Source organism: Athene noctua, chromosome 27 (genome assembly GCF_965140245.1).
Source record: "Athene noctua chromosome 27, bAthNoc1.hap1.1, whole genome shotgun sequence".
NCBI lineage: Eukaryota > Metazoa > Chordata > Aves > Strigiformes > Strigidae > Athene > Athene noctua.
Window position 1 is genome coordinate 7,093,653 of NC_134063.1, and position 23,548 is coordinate 7,117,200.

The 23,548-nt window shown below is 51.2% G+C and overlaps 1 protein-coding gene across 3 annotated transcripts in view; it reads right to left on the reverse strand.

Moving 5' to 3' along the window:
- Window positions 1-21,641, reverse strand: part of GNG7 (G protein subunit gamma 7) — a 74,671-nt gene extending 53,030 nt beyond the window's left edge. For 2 of the 3 annotated variants that reach the window (XM_074927743.1, XM_074927741.1), the window contains exons 1-2: window positions 21,506-21,641; window positions 7,123-7,199 (exon numbers count right to left, since the gene is read on the reverse strand). The gene's annotated coding sequence lies outside the window, so the exon portion shown is untranslated. The remainder of the gene's footprint in view (window positions 1-7,122; window positions 7,200-21,505) is intronic. The other variant, XM_074927742.1, reaches the window with a different exon arrangement.
- Between the last annotated feature and the right edge of the window lie 1,907 nt (window positions 21,642-23,548).

The following is a 23,548-nucleotide window of genomic DNA, read 5'->3' on the forward strand; positions in this document are numbered from 1 at the left end:
TACAGCTTCTAAATTGCAAACAGATTTAAATAGCAAGCAGCTTGGCCCCGTGAAGTATGTGCAGTTGTTTAAGTGCCTCTGGTGCTCTGTAAGAGCTGATAAATGCCAAGCTGCTACAGGAATCAGTCACCACCTCCAAGCTGCAGGAGAGCGCTCCACGCCTCGTTCACAGACAAGCCACCCAAAACCAAATCTACCTTTTGACTAAATGAACTCTTGAAGCTGTAACTGAAGTGAAAACCTGAAATGACACTGCACACTGTCTTAATTTTTATTTGTATTGTTCTTCCTTGAACGCTGTCAGTGCACCTGTCTTGATTGCTTTTTCTTTCCTTTTGTTTCACAAAACACAGAGGCTTCTGCCAATTTTAATTTTTTTTTTTTTTTTTAACTGCATCACCATTTTAAGAGCTGTTTAGGTTTTCTGCAGGCACTATTTCAGGAGTATACCAGAACCACTGCAGCTGAAGGCAGTCCTTGAGCAGATCCCAGGCGGAAGGTGGGAATCACACCTCCACCACCCCCCCACCCCTCCCTGCAACACACACTAGGATTCTGACAAGGACGTTTAACCCCCCAGCATCCCAGCCAGCCCAGCTCTGCAGTCCGGGTTTCTGGCCTCTCCAAAGCGAGCTGGGCAGGGCCCGTGCTGGAAGGCTGTTAGGCTGGAGTCAAACTCCGCATGGGCCAGCACTGCTCCCAGTTTCCCTCTCCCCCAGTTTGCCACCGGTACCAGCTCTGCAGACACCCCGGACTGTGCCTGACGAACACCACCAGCGTTTCTCCCGCACAGACTTTTGAACTGGAAGTTAATACACAAGGAACAGTTTGCAGCAGGGAAAAAACAACCCAACAACTTTCCAGATGAACACAATACCATCTTTGGCTTTCCGCAGAAACGAGCCTTTTGTTTACAGGCTTGCAGAATCTGACTCCAGGGGCTGGTCTGTTCTTGCTCAAAGAGGGAAAACAAGCCTGACCTCAGTGTGCTGGAATAAACTCTGCCCCCTCCTTCCTTCCACGCTTCCCCCAGTGCAAAGGTAAAGAACACGATATCCAGCAGCGTGACCGAGCTCGCGGGGCGAAGCGTGACCGCACATTCTCCTGTTTACCGACATGGAAAACAAGAGGGCTAGAGCCAAGGAGGTGAACTGGCCACGCTCCTGCTGCCTCGTCGGGCCGCGCCAGCCGGCGCTTCCCGGCTGGCCAAAGGTCTTCAGTAAATCAAGTGGCCCGCGGCGGGGCCAGCGCAGCGCCGGCTGCTCCGCACAGCCCTCTCCGTGCGTGGCCAGGCGGGAGGGGCTCCCCCAGCTCCCCCCTCCAACCATTTCCAACCCGGGCGATAAGCAGGCTGCAATTTCCTCCGGGCGGATATTGCACACCGGCACTGGCTGGCAACAAGGCCTCAACAAAGAACCTAAAAGTCGTCGTGCAAGACTCGGAGCAGCTCTACCACTCTCATTAGAGACAGTCACTCCTCAGGGGAATTTGTCACACTGAAAGGTTTGGAAAAAACCCTTTGGACCTTCCTGACCTATGCCCTGTTTACGGTGCGGGCCAGAAGCTCTTGCTCAAGCCGGCTCTGTGACCACGCGAGCAGCTCGCAGCGCAAGTACGAGCACTGTAAGAGATACCTTGGAGTGGGTGTGGGCAGCAAGGAGGGGAATTCCTTTCCCAACTAACTGGAAGCAGCAACAGTTGGTAATGCAAAGCATCTCCCAGGGCCGGAGCCTGCAGCTGCCAAAGTTCCCTCAAAGTCAGGGCAAGCTGGAAGGGAGCCAGATCCTCCGTTCCAGCCCACCAGCAGCCCCGCGGTGCCAGGAACCCCGTGGGAGGCAGTTTCTGCAGAAAGAGCCTTTCCACGAGGACCGGCCAAGCTCACCAGCAGGAGGAACTTGCTATACTTGCCTCGGACACTCCAAGATCCGGCAGATCGTGGAGTGGGCAGGAGGCCGATGCTATCAACTATTCCAACTGTGGTTGTATCCCAACATCAGGACGCAGGCCTGGTAGAGCGGGGCCAGAGGAGGCCACAGAGATGCTGGGGGGGCTGGAGCACCCCCCTGTGAGGACAGGCTGGGGGAGCTGGGGGGTTCAGCTGGAGGAGAGAAGGCTCCGGGGAGACCTTAGAGCGGCCCCCCAGGGCTGAAAGGGGCTGCAGGGAAGGGGGAGGGATAGGACGAGGGGTCAGTTTTAAACTGACAGAGGGGAGATTCAGATCAGGTATCAGGAAGAAACTCTCCCCTGTGTGGGGGGTGAGGCCCTGGCACAGGCTGCCCAGAGAAGCTGTGGCTGCCCCCTCCCTGGAAGGGTTCAAGGCCAGGTTGGACGGGGCTTTGGGCAACCTGGGCTGGGGGAAGGTGGCCTTGCCCGGGGCAGGGGGAGTGGAATGGATGGTCTTTAAGGTCCCTTCCAACCCAAACCATTTTGCGATTAATAAAAAATTCTATTAAAAGATCAGAGAGAACTCAGGAGTACAAGATTCAAAACCTCATCCTTCTGTAGCAAGTGACTGCTGAGTGTGTTAACAGTCCTTAACATTTTTACAGGCCGCTTCAGTACATGAAAAAGTGTAAAAGTGAAAGACGCTGCATTCATACAGTGAACAAGACCCCAACCCTCCCACCTCTGCAAATGAAGGCTGGCGTGTAACGTTCTTGACAAACTGACTTGGGGTGTTAAAGTAAGAACTAGAAAAAACTGCATTTACATGGGCTCCAAACACTAACTGCAGCCTGCGGTCTGCTCATTTTGCTGCCGGAATTCAAACATTTTGAGCACTTTGAGCTCATGCATTTTAGAAAAAACCCCAGAGCCAGTCAGCACCCTATTGTGCAGCAGGGCCCAGACAGTCCCGTTCCCCAGGGGAGCCGTGTGCTCCCGGGGCAGAGCTCTGGCCTCCCCGGCCCAGCAGACACCGCGCCCTCGGATAATGCAGAACAGCTCATGGAAAATGGAGCTGTCAAATGGCAAAAGGCTCCTTTTCGGATGCCTGGCGGATCCCTAATCAAGGAACGTGGGAACTGTTACATGCCGTACCACAGGGCTAAATGAAAGCATTACTGTCAGGTGCTGCTGACGGACAGGTAACGAACCGACACCGAGGTGCATCCGCATGAGACCGTGATTCAGAGCAGCGCTGCAATTAAGCAGTTCTGCAATTACATCAGGGAACGACCTGCTGGGCCGCACGGCGTGTCTCCTCACTGCGGGCAGCGAGGGCGCAGACCCAGGCCAGAAGTTCAAGTTCCCCCAGTGCTGATGTCAGTGAAGTTAAAGGGAGAGGAACGCGTTACTGAAGGTGAAGTTGGTCAGATCACACTCGAAATTAAATAACCTTCATGGAATAAGCAATGGCAGCTTTAATTCTGCTACTTAGTACTCCAATAATAGGCAAAAGAGCTTGGTCCAGAGGTAGACTTTGTCGTGTCTCTAAAAATACGGATCTGTAAATAGTAAATCATTATCAAACAATTGCATCTGGACAACCAACGCAAAATAGCCACGGTAAAAGGAGAGCCTGTAAAGTTTAACTTTTTCCCATTAATTCCTCCAAGGGATGAGCAGATTCTTTTTCCCTTGTCCACAGAACTCCTGCCATTTTCCAGCACACAGCCCAGGATTTTTGCTAAGTAACAGCTGCCACAGCCAGTGCACATTTGCTTTTGGAAGCAAATCGCTAATTGTGAAGTTGCTAGGAAGTCTGTTCTGGCAACTTGCTCTGGAACATTTTTTAAGTCCTAAAAAGGGAAGGCTTGGAGGAGAAGCAAGCAAAAAGGGCCTTCCCTACGTCCTGCAGTGCCTGACACCTCAAGGGATCCACGCTTCAAGCTCAAAGGCCGCAGAAACCATTTGACAGGACCCCTGCTACTCCACTTGTCATTTTGAAGCCCCTCCAGAAGCAGAGTGTGAGCAGCAGCTGCTCCCCTGAAGCTCAGCTCCTTCGGGGTCTCGGAGCAGAGCAAGGGGCAGCGCTGCAGCAGCTGCGCTGCGGGAGGAGGACCAGAGCCCGGCACCACGCACAAAGGCAGCCGCGCGGGAGGTGGTGCACGGCGGGGAAGGTGCAGCTCTAGACGACACAGCCCGGTAAAAATAAAGAGTAATTCATAACTGAAGTGTGAAATGCCTCAAACAGTCGTCGATCTAAGGAAAAGGAGCAGAGGTGAGCACGGAGGGCTGGCACGGAGCAGCACAGCGTGGGACTCTAGAGTGCAGAGCGCTCCGAGCAGTGCGGGGCTGCTCACGGGGACAGTTACTACACCATCGTGCATTCCTACTCAGGCTTTGTTTTTCCTCTAAGCAAAAGAGGAAAAAGTTTAAAATAAACCTTGCAGACAGCAGCATTCCATTTGCAAGAGTTCATTCTTTAAAGAAACGGGACAAACTAATTCCTCGGTAAATATTTGGGGTTACAACTCCTCTTCGCAGTATCGCGCTAAACGCTTCCAAGGTTTTCAAGAGCCAGTAATACACCCAGGACAGCAGTCCATGGAAATAACAGGACTTATTTCAGCCGTAACAAAGCTATTTTTAAAAATTTTACTTACAGGATGCCAATTTCCTTAAGCTGTTTGGAAAATTAAATTTAAAAATGTACAAACACTAATGGAATAAAAATGTGCTATAGCAACAGCCGCCTTTTGCTAGGAGATACGCTAGATATATTTCTGGACTTTCCAACTTACTTTCATCCAAAAAAAAAAAAAAATCACCTTTTCCTCCTTTTAGAGGACAGATTAAGAATAGCAATAAAAAAAAATTCTGCATGTCTGCAGCAGAAAATGTTTATAGAAAAAGTTTATTCCTAAAAAAAAAAAAAATCTTTCAGTTTTAGCAAATGCCTCCAGCTGTTATAAACAGATCAAACCAGTGACAATACACTTCTTTACTCTATGGATGCTTAGGTTTAACATAATTAGATTAGCTCAATGCCTCTGCCAGGGAAATAAGCAATACAAGAAGTTCTTTTATGTCCCTGACAGCCTCCTAAAAATTGGAGGAATTTTAAAATGTACACCAACCTAACAACTGCTTGAAACAGGAAGAGGAGGTGAAAGAGTATCCAGCTGAAGCAGCAAGGGAGAATTCATTACACTGTAAATACCAGAGTGGAACACAGATGGGATGCTGAGGTTTATAATTCTTAAAGTGCCATTATAAAAGTGAACAGGCATTTGCTTTTAAATATTATGACAAGCAGCTGAACGGCATAAAGTAGAGCTGTTTTCATAGGCTGCACCGACAGTTCAGCAACTGTTCCAGTAAAACAAATACTAAATATCAACTGGCTATTGACTTCAAACCACTCAAAAAAAAAAAAAAAAAACACCCACACCAAAAAACGTAATGACAAACTAACATTGATTCCAAGCTAGCAATAAAGCACTCCCCAGGGAGAGGATCTTCCCCCCTTTCCTACCAGATGGGTAAAGTTCACTTCATCCTGTCATTACAGAAGGGAAAGGAGAAAAAAAAGTCTCAAGGAAGGATTTAGAAACAAGGTTAATAGTTTTGTTTTAAATGTGGACGTTTCTCCCGGGATACGTTTTTCTCTCAAAGCAACTTTTGAGGTTATTTCAATGTACTTTCACGTTATACAAGTGCCCTACCTTCTAGGGGCTATCCAGCAATTTTATAAAGTCAATTAATAAAAAAGCAAAACGCCTTAACGAACCCTGGGAAACAGGCTGCTCCCGACAGATCAGCAATCACTAGGCCAGGGCAGCACCATTTCTGCAAGACAGAACCGGGCAAACATCGACAGGATTAAAACCCACTTCCTCAATACCAGATGGGTGCTGTGAGAGGCCCAGCGGCAGCAGAGACCTGCTGGTTATTCACCACCCGGAGCTGAAGGAAACGAAAGGCTTCACGGAAGGGTCCTGCAAACAGAAGCCAAAACCTCGGAGTGACAACTCGCTCACAGGCCCTGCTGCAGAAACAGCTTAAAAAGGTAAAAAGCACACCGGGCTGGAGAGAGATGCATGCTTCCATAAAAACCTGCCTCTTCAGTGAGCAAAGATTTGCTTCCGAGATGGAGACTGGCACAAGCATTTCCTGTTTGGTGCCCTAAGGCGAAACATGACAATATAACAACCTCCATTAGTTTTCCTTTTTTTTTTTTTTTTTTTAATTTTATTTATTATTTCTCCCCAATTCCTTATGTTTTGAATTAAGTCTCCAGTTGACTCTGACTCACAGCAAAGCTCTACGCTGATCCCACAAACATCATTCCCCTCTTGGAGGAGACACCAAGTGCAAAAAGTAGGGCAAAATGACGCAAGTGGGACAGGCAGGATATTTTTTTAGGAAAGTGAGGCAAGAGGAAGCGCTGCTGTATCCCTGCCACAGCCTGGGGAAAGGACCAACAGTCACATGGTGATATACAGCTCCTAATACATTTGCTAATGAGTCTGCCAGTCAATTACTCATTTCAAATGGTTTCAAGGACTTATGGTCTCTCAGCATTCCGGGGACTAACGCTGCTGCTCAGCTGAGGAGCAGAAGCCGATGCGGCGCGGTCCAGCTCCAGGGCCACACTGCCCTCTCATGGGGACTCCAAAAGCAGCCCCACGGAAGGACACTGAAGAGCAACACGCTGTTGGCACCTCTGAAAGCGTAATTTCTGCCCAAGAGGAAAAGTCAGAGGCAAAAAGCAACTCTGCTAATGCCCCCCTGCCCGAGAGATCGCTTTGAGGAAGGGCGAGTGCCTTTCGAAGAGCTGCACTTCAGGTAGGTCAGTTTTGACTAATAACCTTTCTAAGTACCTTTATAACATCCTATCAAAACTTAAATCTTTTCACCTGGAATTGCACGGTAGATAAGGCACAGCACAACCGCGTCTACCCTGGAGGGTGTTATAACATCTAAAGAGGGTGATGCTGTGATAGAACAGCAACGTAATTCAGAAGAACCAATTCCAGCTTACAGCCAACTGCTACACGGGGGCTTTCGGCGTGACCTCGGGGCAATTTCAGACACTCACCTTGGTCAAATTCACACTACCTGCCTGGTAAGATATCCCTGCTTTGGGGAGCCAAGGATACAAAGATGGGGAAAATCAACTGTGAGGCAGGAGAGATGGTTTGGGTGGCTTTGTGGTGCAGTGCTGCGTAACCGTACCTGCTCAGAGGGTGTTCGCAGCACCTTCTTCAGCACAAAGGCAGATGTGCTCTCCGGTTTGAAAAAGGACAGCTCGCCTAAGAAAGGAAACGGAGAGAGGTTTCAGCAATTAAAACGTTCCTGCAGGGAATGCCTGTTACTCTGAATGTCAGGCTTTGATCAAGCCAGAGGAAGCACCTCACACCTTCACCTTTTTTTTTTTTTTCTTTCTCCATTTAACGAAGGCAGACGCAGTACTCATACGGCTACAAAGACCCTTTTTACACTGACAGACACAAGCACTATTCTCTCCCCGCTTGAAACCAGCCTAGACTTGGCTATTACAGAACTATTTCGAGTCACCCCACAGGTATGAGGGCCACATCACATAGGCTCAGTGACTCGCAGCTATGACGGCCGGCCAGCTTTCAGGCTGAGTCCTGCCACCGAGGCACAGCACCTGTCCGCGCTCGGTGCAATTTCAGAGCTGAGTCTGAAGGTGGCTCCATCGGCACAGGAGATGCCATCCACACAAGCCTCCCTAAGCCCAAGGAAGAAAAAAATAAAAAATAAAAAAATTAGGCACACAAAGAATGCAGAAATATTCAGAATGCTTAGTCAGCCATCAATCACATATTATTTGTCATATGCTGACAACAATGATGCTGTGAAGGCAAGGAAGCAGTCACATACATGCATTATATATTTCTAAAGATGTGAGACTGCGATACAGAAGCTACAACAAAAGAAACTAGAGAAAAATAGCTTGAGCAACTCATGGAAGTCAAAAAGAATGACAAAGACAGATTTAACTAAAGAAAGGGAAGAGGAAGGCATATCTGCCGCATTTCATTCTTTGTTCCTCCCCACAACGATCAAATTAAAAAGCCCACACACTTAAATTAAGTACAAGTTACAGGGGAGCTGGAAATACAGTCATTCAGAATCACTATTTAGGTTGGGAAAATTGCTGCATTATATTCCTTTGTCAAGCAGCAGATAATGAAATCTGCAAAAGAAAATGTGGAATTTGAACCCATCACGCAAGAACCAGAAAGAAACGGAGGAAATCCTAGGTGTGGGTTTACCAAGCTGGACCTAAGGAGCTCTAGGCCCCATAACCACCACCCGGCAGGGCACAAGTGACAGTGACAGGACACAAGGGTGGCTGTGCAAAGATCCCAACGCCCGCCCCACGTCCTCACTGCAGCTCCAGCCTAACGCTACCTGCACTCACACGCAGCCCGACAAGGTTCAGACCTCAACAGGGGTTTTTTTGGGTGGGGGTGGTTTTTTTGTTGTTTTTTTTTTTTTTTTTGACCACAACATAAGAACCAGAACTTGGGGTGGGCACATGCCCAGGACCCAGTTACAGCGTTGTGGTTTACTAATAAACCCTTCCTCAGGAACCTTCACAATATTTAATTTCTACCTTTGGAAACACCTCTGATAAAGCTCTGGCTGCACTGACGTCAGGCAAGATTTGTCATTGACTTGAGGGTAAACAGCCCAGTCACATTTCTGTTTGCATTGCACTGGGTCTGAAGCTCCAGATGCGACTTCAGTATTTAATTCATGGTGACAGGCAGTCACCTCAGCATTTCCAACAGCCAGCCAACCCCCCAAACAGAAGGCTACCGAGAGCCCTCCAAGGCTTGACCCTAGATGAAACCCTCTCTAGCGATTAGAAAGAAAACATCCAGTCCATGCTGGAACATTTAATGGAAGAAAGCACAAAGGGAACGGAGAATATGAATGCTGTTATTTCAGGTAAAGCCTTTGCAAGCTTGGCTTTCCTTTAAGGTGGGATAAAAACAATCGGGTGACTACGGCTGGTGCTGCAAGGGGCCACAGGGCAATAACGGGGCTGCTGCTGGTGCTCGGCCTGTTTTCATGGCAACAGCACTGAGAGATGCTGCAAGCTCTGCGAGGGCAAGGAGCTGCATAGCTCGTTTCTAGAGGGAACTGTTTAATGTCTAATCATTAACAGTAAAAAACACCCTAGATAAAAGTCAGCTAGTGATAGACTAAAGCCGTGATGCATTTCAAGTCCGCAGAGTCGTTACAGTCACCAGGAAGCGCGGGATGTTTGCTTGTTCCTGTTATGGCTCTACCGTTGTTTCCCCTGCAGAGGGGACAGCTTCACAGGAAACAATATAAATTAGAATTAGAAAGAGTCATCTAGTCGTTCTTCAAACCTCCATCCAAACCTTCCTCATCCAAACAGCGAGAGCATTCACTCCAGCGTGCTGAAGGCAGCAAGATCACACACGCTGGGGCGTTTTCAGCTGCCGCTGCTGCCATTAAAGCCGAGGAGCAGCAGCGGCAGCGCTGAGCCCCGCACAGAGACTGCAGACTTACCTCCTCTGAAAGGTGCAAATGCAAAGCGTATCGACCCCATTGCTCCCCAGCAAGGTTGTGAGGGCAAACCAACCCCAGCGGGCACCCGCAGGACCCTATTCTGTGATGTAAAAAAACCTCGGGAGTCCTGTAAGAGCCCGAGATAGAAACGGAGGCACAGGAACCGTCCCCTGCCTGCGTGGCACATCAGCCCCGGGCAGAGGTGTCAGACATCCCCTGCTACACGCCCGGCCACCACCCAGCCGTGCACCAGCACCCGTCTCCTGCCTGCAGCTTCGGAGCATCATCAGCCACCACGGCTCCAACCCGGCTGTCAGGCAGACACGGGCACCGCTAAGACGACACGCAGAACGTCAAGTCCTCTGAGGCTTCCAAGAAATCTGCTGCATTAAGACACCCGCTAGACTCACTCCAGTCCAGCCCACGAGGCATCAATATCTGCCAGCCTGTGTATTTGTTCCCTTTCCTATCAAACCCAACTCTCTGGGCTAAAAATCCAGAGACAACTGCTGAAAGCAAAACCCCGCAGCTGCCCAACAGGCACGAGGGTCCCAGAGCCTCCTTCCAGGTGCCTCGGTCCACGAGGGGCGTCCGCCTTGAGCCCCCTCCCGAGAAAGCCTCCGAAGCTGCAGCTGTAGGCGAGCATAGGGGAGGTTGCTGCTGGAGCCTGATGAGATAACACGTGAAATAAAACAGAACTAAGCCAGACCGTTTTAAGTTGATATAAATTGTTCTTTTTCTTTGCTACCAGAGGTACGCAGACTCCACGGATGAGCATGGAGAAAGTCTGCATCAGACATGCCGCCTGCATCACCCTCACTAACCTTTCCTTTTGAGCACCTTTATCACTTCACCTCCCACTAAAGAAGAAAAACCTGTTAAAATAGACCTAGTGTTCGAAGACAGGTTCTAAAGAAATTTAACTGTCAAAAAAGGCCCAAAAGACTCGATGAAAAAGGCAGCAGCACACCAGCAACCACGTGTCTTCACTTCCCGAAGCTAAAGCACGGCTCTGCCCATCACGCAGTAACCCCAGGCCCTGCGCCCAGCTGAAGTGTGGTGCCCTCTGCCAGAAGATGCCCCCACAGAGCCCCGCGTTACCCCACATCACCCCGCAGGACTCGCTGCCTTTCCACGAACGCAAGGACAAAAGCCTGTGTGACACAGCACAGCCCCATCCCTGCCCAGCTGAGCCGCAGCAGCGGGTACCAATGCTTTCAACACACAGCTTCACACTCTGAAATGTTTAAGAAAAATTACTTAGTGTTATGAGACAGCACCACAAAACAAAAATGTATATTTGTTGGTTTTTAACAGAGCCGTTTACCACGTGTTCTTCATCTCCAGGCCCTGTATTTACAGAAAAACTACTCACATAACAAAGCTTTGCTATGCTTGAGAGCATCACAGAAATAAGCCTTTTTTTAAAAAAAAAACATATTTAGAAAGCAGTATCCAAATAATACTTTGCCCTTTTTTGGTATCTTTTCTCAAAAGCTTCTTAAGAAGCAATAGTTTGCTTCCCTACTAATCTGGTGTTGAAAAAAAAAAATCTCTACTGCCTCATAATCCTGTTGACACTCCTAAAAATCTCCAGTCAGAGCCTTGGGAAGTTCCTGAAGTCTGTTGTCCCAGGGACAGCATCACTTCTGCTTTGCCTCTGCACACAAAGCAGGTAACAGGGTCCTCAGGAGCTGGCTGCATGCGCTGCAACGCGAGTTGTTGCACAGCCATTACACGAATTCTACAATTCCTGATTGAAGAAAGAATTACTCCTGATCAGATTCAACCAGCGAGCTCAAGTATCAACCAACAATCAGCAGAAGAAATACAAAAGATGTGGACAAAAGCCTCTCAAATACTGTTATAGAATTAAGTGGAAAAGTGTCCAAGACCACCCTTCTTCCCACCTAGCCATTTTATTTTTAAGTAGCATAAGGCTACAGGTTAAGCCAGCAGGTCCCTCATTTCTTGGGTTTGAAGGAATGGGAATTTCCAGAGCAATACCATTCGCAGCAAGCAAGCAGCCAGCAAGAGAAAGACGGAGACAAACACAGAGCCAACACAGATCCCTTTTGCAGTAATTAAAATACTGCATTTGATTCATTTTTTTACCTTGTACGCACTTAAAAAAAATTCAACTTCAAGAGAAGCCAGCCGCATTGCTCTGCCGGGCAGTCCAAAACCCGACCCACGGGCACTAGCGCTCGGGTTAGCTCGAGACAATCAGTCCCCACAGGAATCTGAACCCGTAATTACAGCCTATCCCAGCGGTCTGCACATGGAAAATATGAAGGAGAAAGGCTTTATTTATGCCGGGGACAACAGTTTCAAGGATGACATGATTAAATCAAGGAAAAACGGTTAAATGCAGAAAGCTAGCCGATCCAGGGAGTTCTTAGAAGAAAACCAGCTGCACCAAGGACTCTTTGGCTTCTCAAACTACAGGAAAAACGCCCGCGCACGGGAGAACTTTGAACCCGAAATGCCTCGGGATCACTCACCAGGATGCTCACGGCTAAAAATTGAGACAGGCGCTGAACTTTATTACCTCCAGCAGCAGGAACCCTCCTGCCAGCCTGCGGCCCCTCCCTCGGCTCAGGGTGTTAACGAATTTCCTACACCACTAGCAGTTTGCTTTGTTAAGCCTCAAACAAGATTTCCTGCCCCTCCACCAACCTTCCCCAAGTGCTCTAAAGACATTTGCATCTTCCCCAGGCTAGCAGAACTCTCCTCCGAAAATGAGGGAGCAACACACTTTTTAATCAGGGTGGTCTGCCCGCAGACAGGTTGTATTTTACCTACAAAACAGTGTACACAGTTATTAGACAAACAACCTCTCCCAGCTGTTACTTACTGAAGAGAGTAGGAAGTGGTTACTCTCTCGAGCTACAGCTAAACCACAGCAACTTTTAATTTTATTTTTTTTCTTCTTACTGCAGTACGAAGCGCAGTAAGAGCGCACCAAAGAGATGCACACAATACATCTCCTCTGTTAGTTGACAACCCTCTTCTATTTCGGGAATGCTCATCTGCAGGTGGAATTGGATTTATGTTCCCATGACTGACAACACAACTCACTCGACTCCGCTCCATCCCGGCCTATGGCAGCTGCTGCTATTTTGAGCACTGTGCCTCTCCAGCGCTGCCGAGCAGTATTATTCAAAGGTGAGAACTATTTCCAGATAACACGAGAACAGCATTTTTCAGACTTTTTTAAAAAAAAAAAAATCACCATGGATTTTTAAGAAGTTTTGCAAGAGGGTGAAGAACCCTCCCCAGCGAAGCCAGGGTCTACCTGCATTAATGGGATTTTCTTATACATAACCCATGGAGATGCTGAGACGATTAAAACGAAATTAGTCACTGCCCTGTAATCCACTTCCTGGCCTGCTGGAACGGGCAAAATAGTCTTACCCAGGCTATCGCAAAGATATTCTTCACCACAAGCAGAAAAGCATCTATCCCCTCTATCCTGACCAGAACTTTGCCTTCTGGCAACAAACCGGCAACGTTGTCCTTCCAAAGTCACAGCCACAGCCAGTCTACCCTGGAATTGTCCCCAGAAATATCCATAAACCGGAAAGAAAGAGAAAAAGTGATGTAACATGGAGTCAACAGCATACGTACTCCTAACAAAAGTGTTATGCCTAGAGCATATCGTTTTGTTTTTCACAAAAATACCTTTCACAAACACGCACCAAAAGAGCAGGTTGGTTTTAGACTAAAGAACTGTAAGAGTTAACTGCTCCTTAGGAGCCTGTAGAAAGTGTCAACCTAGATCCCCAGAAAGAAAAGCTGAGGGTGGGATAATAAGGCAAAGAATGTTAACCATCTAATTAGCAATCAGAGAAAGAAGAATTTTGTGATCAGGCAGAAGCGCTGACTTCTTAAAAGCCGAATATTGACCCGTGCAGGCACTGCAGTTCAGGCAGAGCCGCTCTCACTCGGGTCCCTCACACAGAGCCTTTAATTGCTACGGGCAGGCGGTGCTGCAAGATGAAGGGCTGAGGGGGACGATCTACCAGAAGGTCTGGAATCAGAGCAGCTCAGCTTCTTCAGCTGAAAGGCTGCCCACCACGGCTCTCGTGATCCCACTTCCACTGCAATTAGCCACAAAAGCTGTAGCAGGTCAGCAATTGTTTCAGCCTTCAGAAGCTTGTGTCCTCCACGATGCCTGTAATGAACAATGCCCGGACAAATTAAATTCTAGTCAAGTCGTCACCAGCTGCAGCTCATATGCACACAATTTTTTAACTAACATTCTGAAGCAAGCCCTTCCTTGTCCTCCATAAGCTGAATTGCTTGTGCCCCACAGGGCTGTTAGAAAATAATTACTTCTCTAAACCCACAGGCTACTCTTCCAAAGTAGGTGTGCGCCATGACTAATATCTGGCAACCAACCAGTTCCATCTGCATTGGTATGCTGCGAGCACAGAGCCACTGCTGTCACTTGCAACAGCTCCTGTTATATCTACGCTAACAAATGTGAAATCCTTTTTTTCACCCCGGTGCCCTATGTTAAAAAAGCTGCATATTTCTGTTGGCGTCTTTACGAAGGGTAGCTGCTACTTATCACACGCACCAACAGACCAGACTTTGAAGGAAACGCTCCGCGCTCGACAAGTTTCTACAAGGGGCCGTAGCGCCGCGGAGTTGAGCGCTGACAAACGCACCTGGCGTTGCACCTCTGCAGCCTACGTCAGCAGAAAACACGGGATTTTGTCGCCTGGCCCTGAGAAGATACGTGCAGTGAGCCCCTTCAGAGCGCAGGGTGGGATTTACGCTTTGACACTTGCAGAACAGGCCACGATGGGATTAGAGAATTCCACCCGCTGCTCCCGCAGCTCCTCCTGGGACACACTCCCCCCCCACAACCAGCATCGTGGCACCAGGAAACACGAGTTCAGCCAGAGGAGCAGGGAAGGCACGGCACAGCCCGAGGCAGCTCTGTCAGATGGCTGCTGGAGCGCTGGGAGCCAAACCCAAGTTAGTAAAGCAGGCTGCGGGCGAGACTCGGGAGAGAAAAAGGTACCGACGCGCACGCTGCTGTGCCTGAAGGTCCACTGAGTATGTCGGAATTAGGAGTTTGCCCCCCAAAAGCCTGGCACGCTGCGCAGTCCCACCTCACCGAGCGCACCCCGTCCAAACCGACGGCACCTGACGGACGGACACCCGGACTCTGGAAAACAAACGGGTCTGGAAACCCTCTGTAGGCAAAGCAGCTCCGGGTTATAAATGGGAAGAGAAAGACATGAGAGGTTAATTTATCTCCAAGTACTTTTACAGTCCTCTTTCAGAACTTTTCTTAGTCACATCCACCTGAAAGCAAGCTCCGGGTCCCACCTGTACCAAACCCCCCAGTAAATCATCGTGCTGACCAGCGTCTCATCCAGCCACCTGCAGGTACCTTCACCCGATCCAGACAGCGACCAGAGCACGGGGGAAGGGTCCTCTTCACTTACACATTTCCTGTGTTCCTTCTTTATCAACAAACACTCAAGAAACCCACAAACCAAACCAACAAAATTAAGCTCAGTGGTTCCCCGACCACATGAAAAAATACAGTTTAAAGACCATCAACACTTGAATTTCCAAGTCTTGCACAGTTTCGTCTCCAAACTTCATTCCTTTCTTAGTCAACAACCCACTCCCAACTGCTAGATAATACTTCTTTATTTTAGAACGTTCTTTTCATCCTTCCTTGCTTTTCAAAACCGATACCTTCCAAAATTTCATAAAAAGAATATAACTTACTGAATATTTATTTCCCCATTTCTCAGCTACAGTTCCGGTACTTAAGCCAAAAATGTGCTGCTACCAGGAGGCATGTTCCACTTCCATTTACTAGCTTTAACACATACTTCGCAAAAACTAATTTTATCTCCTTCCAGATGATCAGCACCACTTTCGTTTCACGATTTACCAGTCAGGATCTTACAAGGACAGAGGCCAACGGGTCAAGACCAAGAGCGTAACTCCACACACGATGCAACGACGGGAGTGACGACACGGTTTAATCAGGATGAGCTGAGGTTAAACCTGCCTGGCACTGGCCTAACACAAGCTGGCCATCAGATGCCACCGTGGATACTCATGACACTCGTGGTGGGACGGGAAAAATGGTTTCCCAACGTTTTGCCCGAGACACAGTGAGTGTGATGCTCCTTGAAAACGATGCTGGAGCTGTTTAGTCATTGGAAATGCTCAGACACCCTGCACCTCCACACACACGCTTCCATCCCAGCCCGAAGAGCACTCACTGCTAAGATTATTCTCATCAACAGAATTCTGAAATTAGAAGCAAAAAGGTTCTATTTCTTGGCCTTAACTAAGCATCTTTCTTTTAAAAAAGGAAAAGAGCCCCTCAGGCCTTTTTTTTTTTTTTTTTTCCGCAACAGAAAAGTTGCATAGTAACATTAAATTCACAACATTTGTGTTTTGGAATCGTACCATAATTCATAGCAAGTAACTGAAAAGAGAAACTGTGATACGTCATGATTTATTGAGCATCAACACCGATCCTTTGCCAGCAAAAAAAAAAAGTTACCCTTAGACTGGAGGAAATGAGAATAACCATGACTACAGCGGGAATAACCTCCTAAAAGCAGTTTCTGCAGCACGTCCACAGAGAAATTCTTCTGTAGTTTCAGAACTGCAGCAAAAACATCTGAGGACAAACTACAAAGGGTTAAAACACCCAAGAAACATTTAGAGCTTGTGCATTTTTCAAAGAGCAGATGAGGCAGAAACGGACAAAAAGCCTTCAGGGCTCAAAAACCCCCAAACTACTCTATATATTTAAAAATAGAATTACTTTTTCTGAGGGGGCTAAGCTGAAAAAATAATTTTTAAAAAAAGCTTTTGGAGAACATTAGACTGTCAGCCTCACTTGCTGGCTGCTCCCCGGAGCCAGGAGAGGAGGCTGTCACGGACCAGCCCTCCCACCACCCCCGGGGCCCCCACTCCCATCGCTGGCTTCAGGCCAGAGCCCATTTTGCTACTCATATGTTCACATTAGGAGTGAAGTATTTTTAAAATTACTCTCACACAGTCTGTTTTCTAGCTCTCCCCCCACTTTCTGTAGAATGAAAATAAAACAAAGCAGGAGTTATTGAGGTTTCTCAGCTTTTACAGCTTCTTAGGAGTCCATTAAAAAATATATATATATCTTTAACTGCACATTTGGAGACATTTTCAGTTAACATAGGCTGGAATACTTCAAAACTTTTCCTCGTCTGTTAGAAGGAAGGGGATAAAAACATACAATAAATTACAAAAAAGCATAATCCTTAACTAAATTTCCTGTTTTGTGTCTCAGCATTAACAGTGTGCCTGAATTTCCTCTTTTTTTTTTTTTTTTTTTTTAACATCACGGCCAATCCCTACCCATCCATTTAACAAAAACCTAGCCTAAAACTACTGGAGATTTCAAGCATGTTCAAGTTTGAAATAATCAGCTGAATTTTCCAGGAAAAACCCAGCTCCTACACCCCTTAAAACAAAGATTAAACCTACTTCACTGACTACCACCAGCATCAAGAATTAACCGTGGGTCACCGTACTCAGGCTTTTCACACAAACTCGATGTCGCGACCACTTCGAGTTGGTTTTTAAGTTAGTTCGTGGCCTTTCAGGTATTTTGAAGGAGCAGCAGCAGGAAGGCCGAGGAAAGCCGTCAGCACAATTGCGCCACACGAAGAACATTTTAAAGTGTTTATCAAACTGATGGGTTCACTGGGAGAGAAAACTGACGTACCAGAAACTTGAGCCTGTTGCAAGCAACTTTCACTTTCAGAAACAGCGTTTCAAATGAAAACGTGGTTGTGTTGCACAACGGCCTATTTGTTCTGGTATTTTAATAAAGGGCCTTTTAGCAGCACGGAGCAGAAGCGATCAGATGATAACGGGGGACGCTTCTACGTGACAGCAGCGAGGTCTGTGTGGCCGGAGCTCGCGCCGAGGGACGCAGCAGAGGCGGCTGGAGCCAACTGCCCCTCGCTTCCACCCGCACGGGGCCACCAAAACCAGGCGCTTCCAGCTGGTACCCAAAAGCAAGGTCTGGTTCTTCCAGTTCTCTATAAGTTCCAGCAATTTTATTTTTAAATACAAACTAAGCGGGTAAATCAAAGACAAATTAATTTTTTTTAAAAAAAAAAAAGCTCTCTCCAGCTTTGCCGCTTTGTCCTTATTGTGACGATGGCCAGAGCACGCAGCAGGAGGGAACTGGATTTACATTTTCTTTCAGTTTTGTTCCCTTCCCAATTTAATTTTTTCTCTGACATTGTGCACATCAAGCGAAGAAACCCACAAGAGAAAGATCACGTATCACATTATCTGGCAACAGGAGAGAAGAACTACCAGACAGACACCGTCCAAAGAAGTCAGAGACAACTGGGAGATTCTGAAACTCGCTGTACGCACAGGATCCCACTGAAAGATGTCTGCTCTCTGGCTAAACCCATTAAAATAATTTGAGTGGTATTTGAGCAATTACAGAGAACTCTCTTCCTCAAAGCTCTGCTATTAAGACTTTTGCATCTCAATTCTCACAAAGGTGGGGAAACCAACCCCGGCCCTACCAGCCCTACCGCTGCCACAGCGGGCACCTCCCTCCAGACCGTACCCACTCGCGCCTTGGGAGAGACACAATATTTCATAAACCCCTTTTTCCTCTCTCTCTACCGTCCCCGTGCAAGAATCCCCAAACAATTACAAACTTTCCCCCTGCTTTTTATGCAGCCATCATTTTGGGGTCATCTGCCCACGGCTTTCCTATAGCCCAGCAGCACTGCTGCCCCTCTCGCCACCTCCGTGGCTGCCCCCAGCCCGTGGAAGAGGGGCTAGTGACCTCCTCCGAGTTCAGAGCTGGGCCCGAGACCACCAAACCATCCGACCTTTCCAACCCGAGCTAATCTTCACAGCCCAAAGGGCAAGGAGGTGATTTTTTTTTAATTTTTTTTTTTTTTTTAGTGACAGCTCGAGTTCTGCCCTTCACCACCTCCTCCCGAAGACATCAAAGAAAACTTCCCCCAGCCGCTGGCAAGTGGACAAGCGGCTACTTCAAGCCCTACACAAAACAGACCTTCCTAAGGGCAATTAGTTAGGCGCTGGCATTTGGCCAGCCCCACGGCTCCGCAGATTAACCGCCGTGACGGGTTCTGGCAGGGAGAGCCACGCTTCCCCGCCACCGACGACTTCTCATGCCTTACTCACACACGAGGAAGAGGAGAACGGGGGTTACCAGCGATGAAAATCCGTGTTTTCTGAAGGGCTGAGTGTCTGGTTCCTCTGGAGGCACATCCAGGGCCAAGCGGAAGGACCGCCGGTCCGGGAGCCAGGCACTCGCCTCGTTACACTAACGAACTTCAGGGCACGACAACCTCCCAGCGCACGAGGTAGGGCAGAGCCGTTATCTCCATTTCGCAGATAAGGAAATAAGGCAGGAAGGCAGAAGTTGGGCCGGCCGCAGGGGAAGTGCGATGAGCAGAGGACAGACCTACGTCTCCCGAGTCACACGCTCCTCTCCTGGCCACTGAATTATTCTTCTTGCCCGTTTGAACCAGGAGAAGTCAAGTCTCCCGGTGTGGTGCCATTCCCCTCCCGTCAAAGAGGGATAATGCCTTCCTAAGATAATTCCTGATGTCAAAAAGCATTAATTACCTTGAGTAATACCAGTTAAATACTATATCCAGGGATAAGATGGGTACAGAAGAAAAACTGGATACAGAAGAAAAACTGGTAGGTACGTTGAAATGTGCCTCCTGTGTAAATCATTAAAATCCACAACAATACTCCAGCCACACAAAAGAGCTATTTCCATTTGTTTCACAGATACAGATGGCAGAAGAAAACCTCTCAGACAATAAGCTCTATTTAAACATATTGATCCAGCTTTTTTGGTGCGTTTTCCCCCAATACTGACTATAACCAGAGTATGATAAATGGTGCTACGTAGTCACAGAGCTCCCGTGCATTTGCTTTATGACCACGCAGCTGACTTGGAACCCCAACCAGCGGCGATCAGCTCATCTGCCCGCACACAACAGGATGTCCCACACGGCAGAAAAGATAAAAGACACCCAAAACCTCCAAAGGATGAAGGTCTGACTTCAGTACTACGTGCCTGAGAAGCAAGTAGTCTCTGAAAAGCAGTACATTAAGAAAAACAAGCAATTACCTAAAAGGCCTCAAGTTTACTTACAGACTCAGACTAAATATCAAGTTACTGACTTCTGTGGTCTACCACAAGCCAGTTTTTCTCCTGGTAGTAATCACCACAGTTGTAGTTGTCCGGGTCAGTTTTACAAGAAGCCCACAGCTATAAACAAACATGAAGGTTGTCAGTTTTCCCCCCAAAACCCATTAAAGAGAATTCAGCACCTTAAAAGCCACAATAACCTCTCGCCTCGTTTACAAGCAGCAGCAGAAAATGTATCTTGGAGCAGAATCTCTCTCCCAGTCCATCTGGGGTTTATTTAAAGCCACACCTGATGGCAGTGGCCCAGTACAGAGGTAAATCCCATCCACCTGCTCCAGCACTGCTGAGGAAAACAAGCTGCAGAGACATCAGGTACCCAGCTCCAGCTCCTAAAACCGGGCACCTAGAGGACACCCGCCTTTTCAATCCACACTTCTATTTGGCAATGAGGAGAAGGAGATAGATTTCTCTCTTTGTCTGCGGCACCCACTTATCTCTTCTTCTCCGCTCTACCTCAATAATACAGAAAATCCAGATACTGCAGCAACCCCTCCTTTATATAACCCGTGCACTACAATTCACTAATGCCTCCAAAGTACTGCCCAGAACAGGCAGGCTACCATTACCGTCCTTCACCAGCCATCAACTCCTTCAGCTATTTTCCCCTTCTCTCCACAACCTCTCTACATCAACCCAGTGTTAACTCATGCACAGGAAAAAAAAAAAAAAAAAAAGTAGATTATGTGATATTAGCCATTCTGACAAGCTTCCCAACCTTTGATACCCCAAAAGAGGGTCTAGACCCCACTCCCTGTTAAGTCACCCAACTTCCAAACCAAGCTCGTGCTGACCTGCGAGTCCCATCGATCCCAACTGCCCCCTCCGGCCTCACCCATCCAACAGCCCGAGACCCCCCTCGTCGCCCCAGCTCCAGCCACACACCCCGCTGCCCCCCGCCTCCGTCACGACAGCTCCTTCCACCCAACACCCCCCCACTGCCGCTCACCCAAAGACCTCGGGGCCCCCCCATCACCCAGCACTGCCCCTCTCTGCACCCACCCCCAAACACAGCCCCGGGTCCCCTCCTCACACTGACCCTCATGGAGAAACGACCCCCCCGACCCACCAGCGCTCCGTGATCCCCATCCGTTACCCGCTCAGCGGCTCAGCCCTGTCCTTCGCCCCTCCACCACAAGCTCCAGCACACCCAGGATCCTCCCGCCCCCCCAAGTGCCTCTTCACCCCCAGCCCAGCTCACCCCCCTGCCCCCAGCCTCCCCCCGCTCTGACCTGCCCAGGGGTTCCCCCTCTCCCAGCCCTGTACCCCGGGACCCCAGCACCCTCCTAACCGCACCGCTCCGGCCCAACTCACCCCTCGTACCCCCCAGGGCCCCCAGCACCTCCCAATCCCTCCACCTCCAGCTCCAGCCCCCCCCTCCACCTCTCAGGCACCCCTCAGCACCAGCCCCTCACCCCCAAGGCCGCAGCCGCCCCCCAGCCCCCTCACCTACCGCCTCCGACCCCAGCGCCCCTTCAGCCGACAGCCCCTGCCCCGGGGCCCCCCTCACCCCACCTCCTTCCCCTGCAGCCCCAGGACACCCCCCACTCCCCACCGCCCCTCTCCCCTTGCTCGGGGCCCCCTCACGACCTTCCCCGAGCCGCCCCGGTCGCCCCCCCCCCCCCTCAGGCCCCGCCGCCCGGGCCGCAACGGGCCGCGAGGGGCCCCGGGCAGGGCCGGGCCAGGCCGGGGGCTCCACCAGGCCGCGGCCTGCACCGGCCCGTCCCAGGGCGCTCTCCGGAGGCCGCCCCCCGCCCAGTCCCCGCGGCGCGGGCGGCTCCTCACCGGTCTCGGCGGGGCCGGGGCACCGAGGGGCGGAGGAGCGGAGCCGCCGCCTCAGACACCAGCGCCGCCGCGCAACGCACCCTGCTGCCCAGCCCCGGCCGGGCGCGGGCACCGCCGACCCCGCCCCGCCGCCCTGACCGGCGGCTGCGCTCGCCAATGGGCGCTGGCGCCGCGGGGCACGCGGGTGTGTGGGGGGGCGTCGCGACGAGGGGGGCGGGACCAGCCGCAGCCGCCACGTTCGGTTGCGACGGCGGCGCGGAGGGAGGGGCGGTGATAGCGGCGGGAGGGGCGGGGCCGCTTGCGGAGCGGCGGAGGAGGGGCTCATCCAATCAGCGTGCGGGGCGGGAAAAAAGGGCGGCCGCATGTAAATATGATATTAATATTCATGAGCGGCGCCGCGCCGGCACGTGGCGCCCGAGGCGCGAAGCACCGGCACCCGCTGCAGCCCCGGGACGGCCCCCCCCGCCCCCCCCCGGGGGGCTGCAACGGGCCTCGGGGGGGCGGGACCGGGACCGGGACCCCCCCGTGTGGCCTCACCCCCCCCCCCCGCCGCCTCCGCACCCACCCGTGGCCCAGTGGCCGCCGCCGCCGGGTCCCTCCTCGCTCTGAGTCACCCACGTCTTGACACCCCCGTTCCCAGCACGGGGGGGAGGCGGGGGGAGCCCCCAGCCAGCCTGGAACCCCCCCCTGCGCCCCCCAGCATCACTCGGGGCACCCCGAACCCCCCCGGGGCAGAGCCCCCCACCCCGCTGTGTGTCCCCCCCCCAGCCGCGCCCCGCTGATGCTCTGGCCCCGGGGCTGCTCCAGCTTCCACCGGGCCGGGCCGGGCTCTGCCCGCGGGGGGCCCCCGCCCTGGTGTCCCCCCGCCCCGGGGCCGCTCTCGGCGGGCAGCGAGGGGGAAATCCAGGGGGATGAATCACCAGCGGGCGGGAGTCACGCTGGCGGCGCCGGGGGAGCAGGAAATCCCGTTCACTGGCCCGCCCCGGCCCTGAATCGAGGCTTTGATTCCCCAGCTGCCGCCGGCCCGGCCCGGTGGTGCCTGGCTCCCGGCGGCGGTGCCGGCGGGGCGAGGGGGGGCCCGGTGTCCCCCCCCTCCGGGAGTCACCGTGTGGGGACGGAGCCACGTCCCCAGGGCAGGAGGGGGGCCGCAGCCCCGGTTGCGCTTCCCAGCACATCCCAGTGCGGTGCCGCCCGGCGGCAGGGCCGCACCAGTATGTACCAGTTGCAGCTCCAATCCCAGTATGAACCAAGGTGGCGAAACGGCGGGTCCGGGCTGTCCCCGCTGGCTGCCCCCACCCCAGGGGGGACCGGGTGCTGGTGCCGGGCACACGCCAGCCCTCGCCGGCGGCTGTGCCAAGTTTGGGCTGAAAAACCCAATAATCCTGTCAGGGGGATGAAGGCTCATTTCTCCCCTAATCCAGTTTGCTCCCATATGCCCTCACCCGCGGTGTGATAAACCACCTTGGCCACAGATGGGGCTGCACCGGGACCCCCCCAGCTTCACACCGGCACCTCGAGGGGTACAAGGGCCTCTCCCCCCGCCGCCCTCCCCGGGGGGGACACGAGGGACAATGTCCTACTCAGCCACCAGCTCCCGGCGCGACGCGCGGTGCCAGGAGCTGGTTTGGGTCCCAAACGCTGGATTTGTGCATTTTATGCTGCAGCGACGGCTCCTCATCGACCGGGGGGGGCGGTGGGAAGCGCCCGCCAGGGGATGCTCAGGAACGATTTGTTTAAAGCCCGGGGGAAGCGCTGGTGCCCTGCCAGGATCGTCCGTCTCCATCTGGGGCTCAGGTCTGTGGGTTTTGGGGGGGCTCAAGGTGCCCCCCGGCGCGGGTGGGCCGATGGGTACAGGGTGCCAGGCTCGGGCACGGGGCCCTGCGGTGGCCGGGGCCACCCAGACCCTCCTGGGAGCAAGTGGCCTTCGCTGAGAGCAGGAGCATCCCGAGGGACACCCCGAGGGACCCCCCAGCTGCAGCAGCATGCGCCCCCAAAGAGCCTCTTCTGTTCCGTGGTGACGGGTCCCCACCCCGGGGCGGGGGG